At 44.9% G+C, this 12,033-nt stretch overlaps 1 pseudogene; it reads left to right on the top strand.

Annotated features, from left to right (window-relative positions):
- Positions 1-10,903, top strand: part of LOC144953588 (uncharacterized) — a 135,199-nt pseudogene extending 124,296 nt beyond the window's left edge.
- Positions 10,904-12,033: the final 1,130 nt, after the last annotated feature.

Genomic DNA, 12,033 nt, shown 5'->3' with positions numbered 1-12,033 from the left:
CCCAAAAAGAGGCGGTACTCCACAGAACGTGACATGACGCTGATTGGACTATATCCAGAGGCTGACAGTGACGGCTAGCGTGACTCTTTGGTTGAATGACATTGGTGGTGCGTCGCCCAATCGCCCTAATGAAGAAACCGCCCCTGCACAATAGTATGTTTACATCCGCTGTTAAGCAGACGGTGCATATTTTGGTTATATTACTGGAGAAGACAGGGGCGCCTGTCTGATTTGAACCTTGAACTTCTGCAATAAATAGAGAATGTGCTACCACCTGGCTTCCCTCAATCTGAATAGGCATGGCAGCCTGAATGTTCCTTACTGGCGCAGATGTTCCATTTGGAGGGGTCAACGTTTCACATGCCTATAGAAGGGAGGGTATGACTGTGGCCAAGAAGACCCGAAGCACCGTGCAGAGGGACAGACCAGGTAGCTTCCACACAGCATCGCGCAGCTTGATGAAATTATAATGCCGCCCGACTGATTCGGACCACCCACACACTGTGTACACACATACGCAATGTAGACATGTATTATGTACATGCACAGCGGCAACACACACGGTGTACCCTCACAGTATACACAGTATACCCACGAGGTGGACACACACCATGTACATACACAACGAGCGTAAACAATGTACCCGCACAGCATATAACAACCGCCATTCGCCACTAAGTGGCGGTCACGGCACCATGGCGCTTGTGCCAGGCTATGTGCACGGGGTAGACCCAGGTGCCATGGGTCGACTCACTCCGTTGACTGGCCGATGCACCACCTGTACCCCCGACTGTGCCAACACAGTGTACACACACAGTTTGTACATACACAGTGTACACACACACAGTGACGTCACCACTCATTAACTCGTCGGCGTGAGACGCCAGGGGGAGCTGTATCCCGCTAGTGACGTCATGTCACCAAGATATTCAACCCCCCCTCGCGACCAAGGTTTTTGACTGGCGGTTCATTAACATAGTGTATTCATGAATACCGTCGCTATTTCATTGCGACGGGTTCAGCAGCCAAGCCCAATGAGCCCACATGGGCCCGCTTATTAACATAATTTATCAATTACACTGCCGCTCTTTGGGGGAGGGGATTGTGTGAACCCCGTAAGTGAGGTCATGTCACCTTCTGCTGCCGCGTGACGTCACGATATACGAGGAAGCTACTGCTCTGCGCGCGCTCACTGAGAACCGAGGTGAGAAGTTCACATCGTGGTTGTTGGTGTCGTGGTGGTTGTTGTTGTTTACCCAGGTAGAGCCTCGCTCCTCTCTCTCGTAGGGATATCAATTGAGTAGCAACGAGTATGGAATCGATGTCCAGGTTGGAACATTACAACGCGGGGCCTTGCCTCCTGCCCTTGCCTGATTGCATTTGCTTTAATTCTCTGCTTAAGTTTAATTTGTCTTCATCTGGCTCACGACTTTGAAACTTTGTTTCTTTTAAATATTTCTACAGTTTTTATTTTACCAGGCCAAGCCCACTTGAGCTACACCGCTCTTTTTCAGAAGCGACCTGCCCAAAACAAAGTGGCTTATCAACGTGTGAAAATGTATATCGGTCAAATACTCTAAACGCGTGGCGATGTTGACTCTTAATGTGGAGGGAAAAACTGGAGGATCTGGGGTAAGATCCACGCGACCACGGGGAGAGAGACACGCAAACTGCAAATATACAGCAGGAGTCGGGATCGAACCCACCACCTGTATTCCAGGAGAGGCAGTTAACATCTCCCAGCCACCATGGTGCTCACTCGAGTACATTACCACAATGAGTCTCAGCACTCTAATTCAGGAGCGTTCTGCCGAGTTGGTTTTGCTGATGCACCCTTTAGACCGATGAACAACTTTTTTTTATATTACCAACCAAGGCTCACTGAGCTATTAGATCTTTTTCAGAAGCCACCTGGCCATAGATGATAGCTCAACGAAATGACTTATCACGTGGAAGATTCATCTTCTTGCTTCTTTCGGTAAAGTCACGTAGAAGGGAAGTAATAAAATAATAAAAATAAAACAATTCTCACGACGTTTCGGCCACAACGCAAGTTTTATTATGTTTTATTTTTATTATTTTATTACTTCCCTTCTACGTGACTTTACCGAAAGAACCAAGAAGATGAATCCCTGCAGTCACGAAAGCTTTAAATCGAAACGTGGAAGATTATAGCAGCTCGATAATCTAAATGCATGTTTCTAAATATGGAGGGAAAAATCGAAGGACCCGGAGAAAAATACTCCGAGTGAGTGTACTAATTTGTGTGAGTGTACTCCGTGAGCGTACTCTGTGTGTGAGTGCACTCTTCGTGTGTGAGTCTGTACTCCGTGAGGGTACTCTGCGCGTGAGCATACTCTGCGTGTGTGTGCCATCTGCGTGTGTGTGTGTCATCGCTCTACCCTACCTTTTACCTTTTAGCAGGTAAGGTAAAAAGCAACGAGTCTACCTTGTCCCATACAAATTACCCGATTACAGGGAAATTACAGGGATACAACACATGAAAAAGGTTTATAACGATAAATGCTAGCTAGAGCGCTTTATACATATAGAATACTCTCGAATCGGGCGTTGAGGCTGTCGACGACACCGTCCTCCATAACCTCCTTGTCCCAGTCGTCTTGGTCGATGGCAATCTCATCAACAACCTGATCAAGTTTGTCATTGCCATCGTCCTCGGACGAACGATAGGCAATAAGATCCTGCGGCGCTCCGGCCCAGTAAGACGGAACCTTCAGGCAGCCGACGCCGACGTCCCGACCTCGCTGCCTGGGGCGAGCACGTTGTGCTTCTTGAGGTGGGCTTTCCACCCCGACGCGTTCGTGTGGGTGGAAAACCACTTGTGGCAGTGCACGCACTGCCGCTTCCCTTGCTGTACATGGGGATCACCCTCCATCCAATCATGTGTGTGCTCCCACGGGAACGCATGCCGCTGCCTCTTTCGATTGCTGTTCGCAGCAACCCCAAAAATGCCATTGCTGGCATCCTCGACCTCGTCCTCTAGTATCTCTGCCTCAAGAACGTGGACCGTTTCCGTCTGGTCCGACATCAATTATCGCAATTTAAAATGGAGGCCACGGACTGCGCCACAGAGCTTTTAGCGGTTAACAAGGTACTGTAGTTACCGGGTAATTATTCGCGCTACATTTACCGTACCGGGTAATTCTTCTGAGCTACCTTTACCCTACCCTTTACTTTACCCCTTGGCATGTCGAAACATTTTCCGTTTACCCCTTTTACCCGGTAAAAAAGGTAATTTACCTTACCTTGCCGAGGCCTAGTGTGGGGAGCGGGAGTGTCGCGCGTTGACGTCACCTTCAGAGTCGGCGCCTCCCCCTCTGTCAGGCGGGTGACGTCACCAAGAGCAGACCGGAGAGAGGAGTTGGGGACAGCAGCGAGAGGTGCGCTTGGGGCGAGTGTTTGAGAGTGAGTAACGCGTGTAGAGTGTGTACAGAGCAAGGGAGTGAGTGTGTTCATTGTAATTTGTTTGTGTGATATATTGTGTTGTGGTGGCGAGATGTTAACTACCTCACATGGTATGCAGAATGTCATGGGTTCAATTCCAACCCTGACGCATTTATAATTGGAGTTAAAAAAAAATTCTCTCCACGTAGTGGCATTGATTTTTCTCCACATTTAGAAACATGCATTTAGAGAATTTGGCTGCAATACAGTTCCATATCATAAGCCACTGAGGTGAGCTCTCATTTGAGTCCAGGTCTATTCTGAAAAAAGGCTATACAGCTCAGTGGGCCTCACCTGGTAAAATAATAATAGTTTGTATTCTGTGTTTTGAGGGTTTTCCAATTTAATTTCTTATTTAGCAGTTAAAGATTATGTTTCAGGAGGGTCCTGCATTGGACTGTTTGACTACCAGGAGAAAAACGGAAAACCCCAGTGGAACACCAATGCAGAAGAAGGGGAGAAATTACAAACCTCATACAGCAAGTAACCCCAGTCAAGAATCGAACCCAAGCACAATATTCATCACTGTTCTACACATGTTTAAAATGTGTCATGTACACATCTATTTTGTCCAAACTTCGAGGTGACTGGAGCCAGATTCAGGCCATTAGACCTCCTGCATTGCACAGAGATCCAGGCGTTATTAGTCCAACTCCCAACACAGGTTTGGCAGCATCTCCTCCCCTATGACCTTATGCAATTCTATGTGGTGAGCAACATTGCCTCATTTCTCGAAACCAAAACATCACAGACATCTGTCCCCTTGGGGCCGATGGCACATGCTTACTTTGAAATTCCTTTCATTGTTTTGGTAATTAGGTTCAAGATGGAAATGATGGACGAGGTTTATTGGCAAGCTGAGGTGTTTCACGTTGTCAAACAATCCATGTCAGAATGAGGAGGCTTACAGCAGCCAAGAGCCGTGCGGTACTGCAAAGATGAGGGGTGATTGTGGGTTGTTGAAGAGATGGAAGCTGCTTCAGCAGCTCGCAATCACAAATTACCACTTAATTTAATCAAAAACGTAACTTGCAGGCCCGAAACTATTAGCATCATTAAGAAACATTTGTAGATTTAGAGAGTAATTGTGAGGTATTCTAGTTGGGAAAACCCCTCAGCCCAGGCAGCATCATGGGGCAGGATGAGGCTGTGTAGTCTCAGATATCTGGATGGAGGAGCCATCCAGAGCCTGTGAGCAATTATAGCGCCGGGCATAAATGACTTTAAAAAAATAAACTCCTCTAGGAGGGTAGCAGTTTTCAAAGGCTGCAAAACAAGATTATTACCACTGGGTGGATCAAATAATGGGATCTCTGGGATTGGAAGAATACCTTTCAAGACCACTGCTTGTTAGATAAGTATTATGCATAACTAGCTTGTTTGCCCATCCTAAAACGGAAGCTGTAATATTAACGAATTTTTTTTAGCATAATTGTATCTTGTGTAAATTTAATGGCAGTGAATCTTGCACAAAAGTATGTCATCAAACACTTCACTGCATTTCAGTGTAGCACTATTAATGGCAGTGAATGTGGCACAAAACAAAGTCATAAAACACTTCACTGCAGTTCACTGTAGCACAATATTAATGGCAGTGATTCTTGCACAAAACTACGTCATAAAATACCGCACTTCATGTCACTGTAGCACTGTATATAACTGACCTTGAATTTGTACAAATTCACTGCTCTGATACTTTATTCTCGTCTGCTTTCGGTCGCTGGGGTTTAAATAAATTGGAATTCGATACAATATCTGGAAAATCACCAAGAAATGTCTATTCTACCATAATGTAGAAGTGTAAATTAGACTTACCGTTTGTCTCAAGTGGTGAAGAAATAAAAACACCAAATCCACTGTTGATGCGTATAATTATTTATTTGATTTACTTTCATATAAAGAAACATCAAACTTAAAGCGAATTTGCGAAAAAAAATTTTATTTCCGCTCGACTTTCTGCGTGAGTGCAAATATCCACCCGCTCATGAATATTAATGACTTCACGCACGTTACACACAAACAGACATTCTTGGCTCATTATAGTAGGAATTGGCTTGCCATACCTGCTGAGAAGAAGCTTGCAGAGCCACATTGTGGTTTCAGGCCAGAGCAGTCCTACACAAATGTCATACTCTCTGTCCGTGTGCGAGAGCACATATATACGAATTTTCAGTAGACACTAGATTCCTGTTTTCTAGACTTAATCAACGCATACAGGACCATCACAAGGCCGGGGCTTTGGGCTGTTTATGTTTTCAGGGGCCATTCCCCTGTACTCACTTTAATTAATGATTGTCATGATGGTTGGCAGGACTGGGTACTGCTTCATGACTGGAGTCTGGACAATTTCCTGTTCAACTTAGGGTGTGACAGGTATGCTCTCGAGCCCCTACATTACATTATTTGCTTATGTTGTCTGAGATGCGTTCAATGGCACTATGAGAAGAATTTGCATTAGGTGCAGTTACATTGAGAAGCTCATGGATGGCTGGTTGTAGTCAAAAGATTGTTGCCTACTGGTTCACCATGTTATGTATGCTCATGACCTGGTAATGGCCACTCACTGGAGTGTGCTATTAAGAGGTGGGGTCTTGCATATGTTCCACACAAAAAAGCATCCGTCTTGGTATTTCACGTCATCCAACACTCCACCTCAACTCTCCCTGAGTAATCCAGCAGTTCTGCAGCTATTGCAGGAGCTTCCATTCGAAGCTACTGTACTGATGACCAGATCTCACGTCGCTGCGAAAGACTCACTTCAAATTAGTCGAGCAACAAAAAAAATTCTGGCCTGGACTTTTGCAGCAGTATTAGACTAATTTCAGGGTGCTGATTCTAAATCTGATCTCAGATTTGCTCTATCACATCTCATTTTTATGCTATCGGCATACCCCATTTTCATTGATTTTACCCGAAATTAACTCTGTCACTTGTGATTGCAAGTTGTTGCGAGTCAGTGACTGCTTTAGTGTTAAAATATGGTGCTGTATTTTTAGGATAGTGTGTTTATAATATAATTTTATGTGGATATCCACATTTATTTAATATTTTTCTTCTGCAGGGCGTGATCTAACAATGACTACAACATCCGAAAGAAGGAAATGCAGTAATGACCCAGATATCTTCTGCTACATCTGTGGCAGCTTCACTTTGCAGGATCAAAGGCGCAACATCAATGCCTTTGTCAAGAAGGTTTATCTTACCTACTTTAAAGTACGACTTGGAGACCAAGACAAAAATTGGGCTCCTCACAAAGTGTGTAAAACCTGTGTTGAAACTTTGCGATCATGGTCTAAAGGAAATAATGTTAAGCTGAAGTTTGGTGTGCCAATGGTTTGGAGAGAACCTACAAACCATTTGGATAACTGCTACTTCTGCCTTGTCAATGTAAAAGGTTTCAATAAGAAAAACAAAACACTTACAATACCCAGATATCCCATCTGCCAGACTACCAGTTTAGCACTGTGAGGAAATACCTGTGCCTGTATTTATTGAGCTACCAGAGATTGATGTTGAATCCCTCAGTTTACCTGCTTCTACAGATGATGATGATGCTCAGATCGAATATACACCATCTGATGCAGATTGTGATAAAATGTCTCTGTTTAGTCAGCCTGAATTGAATGATCTTATAAGAGATTTGTATTTGCCAAAGCAGTCTGCTGAATTGTTGGCTTCCAGGCTACAAGAGAAAGGACTACTCAGACCTGGCACTAGTGTCTCCTTTTATTGACAGTAGTAAAAGGAGTTTGAAATGTGTGTTACTTCACAACGGAAATATATATGGTTCAATCCCAATAGGACACTGTAAAAATGAATGAAGAGTATGCCAACATCAAGATTGTTCTGGATAGATTGGAATACCATGTTCATGGATGGCTAATTTCTGTTGATTTGAAAATGGTTAATTTTCTGCTGGGTCAGCAAGGAGGTCACACCAAATACCCTTGTTTCCTGTGCTACTGGGACAGTAGGACTACATTAGATCACTGGGTTAAAAAGATCTGGCCACCAAGAATCAGTTTGACGCCTGGTGACAAGAACATTAAGAATGAGCCTCTGGTTGATAGGAATAAAATTGTATTTCCCCCACTGCACATAAAACTTGCGTTAATGAAGCAATTCGTCAAAGCTCTTGATCACACTGGAGACTGCTTCAGCTATATATGTTCAACCTTTTCAAGTCTTTTATAAGGGCACCCCGTGGTGCCCTTATAAAACTCAACGTTTAACCTACTCACGCCGACTTATGCCCGCCCTCACAGTCGGCCATATTTGCGGAATACACCACGCCGCCGTTGACCCTGGCCATTGACCGAGCAACCCAAAGTTCCTACCAGCTCCCTCCGTAAGAATGTGTTTACCCTGCCCTAACAATGAGGGTGGAGGAGCGATGTACACATCAGTTAGTGGAGCAACTGAAACCACCTCGTTCTGTCCAATGACCTGATGACTAGTGTTCCACAATTACATGCCCTCAATTTGCACCTAGCCTCGCACAAGCATTTTGACCATGTCACCACCAATTAGTGGAATGACTGTTCTGTTTATATTATCTGTTATTGATCCATTTGAAATGTATATGTAATTGTGTGTCTGTATAGGTAGCGGTGATTGCATTATGAAAATCCCAATTAGAGTTTTATTGCCAACAGAAAACATGACAACTAAACGTATTGTGGGCCTCCGCTGAGTTGATTGATCCTCAACTAATTGGTGAAGTGAGGAATCATTAGTAGTGATCAGATGGTGGCCTGGCACGGTTCTGCCCACACCACCACATTGTTCACAATGGCAGTGTGTGAGATTGTAACGTTTGGTTTAATTGTAAAGTATTTTGATTCTAACATGGTGGTTTAATCAAAACCATAGGGATTTTTGTCTCCCTGGAACTTTTTTTATCAGCATGGAAACAGGATAAGAACATGGCACATATCGAGCTGAAGTTACATCTGTTCCTCGGAGCATTCAAGCAATTCTAAGCCTGGCTTCACACCTACTTTACTAGGCCTTCCAGGCATATTTATTGCAATTTGCCACTCCCACTGTGTGCCTGAACAGCCAGTGTGGTGAATTAGGGAAGCTTTTTCAATATATCATGAATATATGAATGTGTAGATGTGTAAGTTATGTGTGACTGTGTATATATGCATGCCTGTGTGCCATGATGCTGGCTTAGATGGTGTGGATATTTAAATTATCTATGCCGTTAACTCTCCCTCTGCCACTTTACTCTGCAGAATTGGTCTGATGGAAGAAAGACACTCAACACAGCTCAGTACAAAAAACCACCAGTGTGACCAGTGTCCTTACAGCACGGATCACACTGGAAACTTGAAGCAGCACCAGAGAACACACACAGGAGAGAAACCCTTCCAGTGCACTGTGTGTGAGAAGGCATTTGTACGGTCATCACTTCTTCAGACCCACCAGAGAACACACACAGGAGAGAAACCCTTCAAGTGCACTCTGTGTGGGAAGGCATTTGCACAGTCATCAATTCTTCAGACCCACCAGAGAACACACACAGGAGAGAAACCCTTCAAGTGCACTCTTTGCGGGAGCGCATTTTCACAGTCATCTGCTCTTGTAACACACCAGAGAACACACACAGGAGAGAAACCCTTCAAGTGCACTCTGTGCCGGAAGGCGTTTGCACAGTCATCAATTCTTCAGACCCACCAGAGAACACACACAGGAGAGAAACCCTTCAAGTGCACTCTGTGCGGGAATGCGTTTTCACAGTCATCTGCGCTTGTAATACACCAGAGAACACACACAGGAGAGAAACCCTTCAAGTGCAGTCTGTGCCAGAAGGCGTTTGGACAGTCATCAAATCTTAAAACACACCAGAGAACACACACGCAACAGAAAATCTACAAGAAGTGGAGTCTAAAATCGGCTTGTGAAAGTAAAAGTGCTGCAATGAGCCCATCCCTCATGAAACAAGAACCAGAAGAAAATCACCACTTTAGCACTTTGAAAGGTATCAAGGTGAACTATGAAGAAGCGAATGTGAAATGTGAAGAAGTGACAGTGAAGGTTAAATTTGAAGATGATTCAACTCCAAAATCGGGCCTTCACATCGATGGAGGCAGCATGAAGCAGGAACAGAATTCTGACTCTGAGGCAAAGCGAGGCAACTCCCAGCAGTTTGTGGATGTGGAGGTGTGGGTGGACTTCTTCGACAATACAAAGTCAAATGTAGACCAGGTAGGTATGCAAGCTTGAGACAATGAAGCTCCAATATATTCACATTTGTCACAGGCCTTTAATGAAAAATAATGTGAGGTTGAACACTCAATTCCTAGGTTCAACCTGCAGAGTATGAGCGGCCAGTATTTGGACCTGTGGGTTGGGTAGATCTCTAACCAGGAGCGACTCAGTATTTTGTATCATATCTCATCTTACACACTCGAAGGGCACCCCCAAGTGGCAGCTGCCACTGTGTGCCACAAGGTGACCCTGCACTAGCCTGCATATGGACATATAGTTTGTAAGTAGGGGGTAATGATTGATATGCCAGTTGGATTTAGACCTTGAACCTCTGCAACAAATAGAGAATGTACTACCCCTTGGCTTCCCTCAATATGGGAATGCTGCAGATAGATATAGGACTCATCTAGTCAGAGATCAACTTGTAAATACGATGCAAGGAGATGCAGTACATTTCACTGTCGTAATGATATGTCAATGTGCCTATCAATAATTTAGAATAATAATTTTATGAATACTTGTCTGATTTAGAACGTAAATGCAACATTGTGTATTAATGTCAAACATAGAATATGTGATGTCAGGACATAGTATCTGTTTTGGTAGTAACCTGTGCAGATAATTCGTGTGAGAGCTGTTTCTTTGTGATTCAGTAAGAATTTGCCCCTGGTCAACTCATTGTCTTTAAAATAGGGAACATAGACGGATCATTCATCAGTTACAAGTCATACAAATTTCAAGTTACGTATAGGAGATACATTCTCCACAACAACACTAATTCTAATTTTGTATTACGTTTTTTATAGCTTTTGTCGAACTGATCTTGAAATGCACCTTGCTGATTAACATTCGTTGAAGCAAGCCCGAATACTGTTGACACTACACCAAAACCGGTCCATAGATGGCTTGCACTGAATCAGTGCAGCAGACATGCCCTCCCAGAAGGCCGTGGTATTTATATTTTGTGTAAAACATTCCTTTGTTTCGTTAGAGACCGATGAATGAAAGATGTCTGCTGTTTTTCTTAGCAAGGAGATAATATTAAGAGCACATTTGAATGCACCACGGGTTTTTTGTTACAGATTTGTATTCTATCCTAGGTTTTATTGAATTATAATCTGTTTAAATAAAAGTTGTATTAATGTGTCCATTGATGTCCCACCTTGTTCACCACATGTTTACTTAAATATGTAGAAGCTCCCACGAGTGGGTTACGTCAGGCCCTCCCTCTAGCTTGTGACGTCACCAGAATCTAACGACTGTGCACGGTGTCTTGGAATGCATTTGCACAGAAATCACATCTTCACAACTGCCAGGGAACACACATTAAAAACCACGTAAAATACACTTGGAACGCCTTTTAAATTGTTTTGAAACTGAAACGCGTATAAGGAGGTGTACAAGGAGCAGTCTGAAATTGACGTGTGAAATTCGAAGTTCCATAAGCCCATCTTTTGTGATGCAAGTGTAGTGGTGGTATTGACGTGCGCCGACTGTGACAGTGATGGATCACGGGGCGGCGCGGGGTGCGGGGTTGGGCACGCGTTGTGGGCGTGGTGTGGACGCGCGCGCCGGGAGTGACAGATGACGGGGCGGCGCGGCGTGGGTGGTGAGGCACGATGAGATGTGGGAAAAGAGGATCGTAGCCAGCGCCCAGCGATTGGTCGAATAAGTGGGTGCTCGCAGCGACGTCCGCAGGTGGGGTATAAAGGGGGACGCGCGAGAGCACTCGGGGAGAGTTACCCAGTTGAAGACCCGAAGACGGAGCTGAAGACCTAGTGCCCCGAGACCCCTAGTCCCGCCGTCCTTGTGGGGACCGGGGCCCTGTGTGGCTCGGAGGCGAGGCTGTGGGACCCGGGGTCCGACGCCCCCGTGGGTCGGGCTGGGGACCCACAGTCGAGACGGATACCCCGGGCAGGGAGTGTCCCGAGTAGCTCAGTGGCGTTAGTCGCCGAGTAGCTAAGTGGATGTTGGTCATCCGAGTAGCTCAGTGGCGTTAGTCGCCGAGTAGCTAAGTGGGTGTTTGTCACCCGAGATACTAAGTGGATGTTGGTCATCCGAGTAGCTCAGTGGGCGTTAGTCGCCAAGTAGCTAAGTGGGTGTTTGTCACCCGAGATACTAAGTGGGTGTTTGTCACCCGAGATACTAAGTGGATGTTGGTCATCCGAGTAGCTCAGTGGGCGTTAGTCGCCAAGTAGCTAAGTGGGTGTTTGTCACCCGAGATACTAAGTGGGTGTTTGTCACCCGAGATACTAAGTGGGTGTTTGTCACCCGAGATACAAAGTAGGTGTTAGTCACCTGTGAACGAGTTTGATAAAATAAAGAGTGTGTTACCCGTGAAGTCGTCTCCCG

The sequence above is a fragment of the Lampetra fluviatilis genome, chromosome 78 (assembly GCF_964198595.1).
Source record: "Lampetra fluviatilis chromosome 78, kcLamFluv1.1, whole genome shotgun sequence".
Taxonomy (NCBI): Eukaryota; Metazoa; Chordata; class Hyperoartia; order Petromyzontiformes; family Petromyzontidae; genus Lampetra; species Lampetra fluviatilis.
The sequence above is the reverse complement of the archived record's forward strand: the minus strand, read 5'-3'. Positions and strand labels throughout refer to the sequence as shown.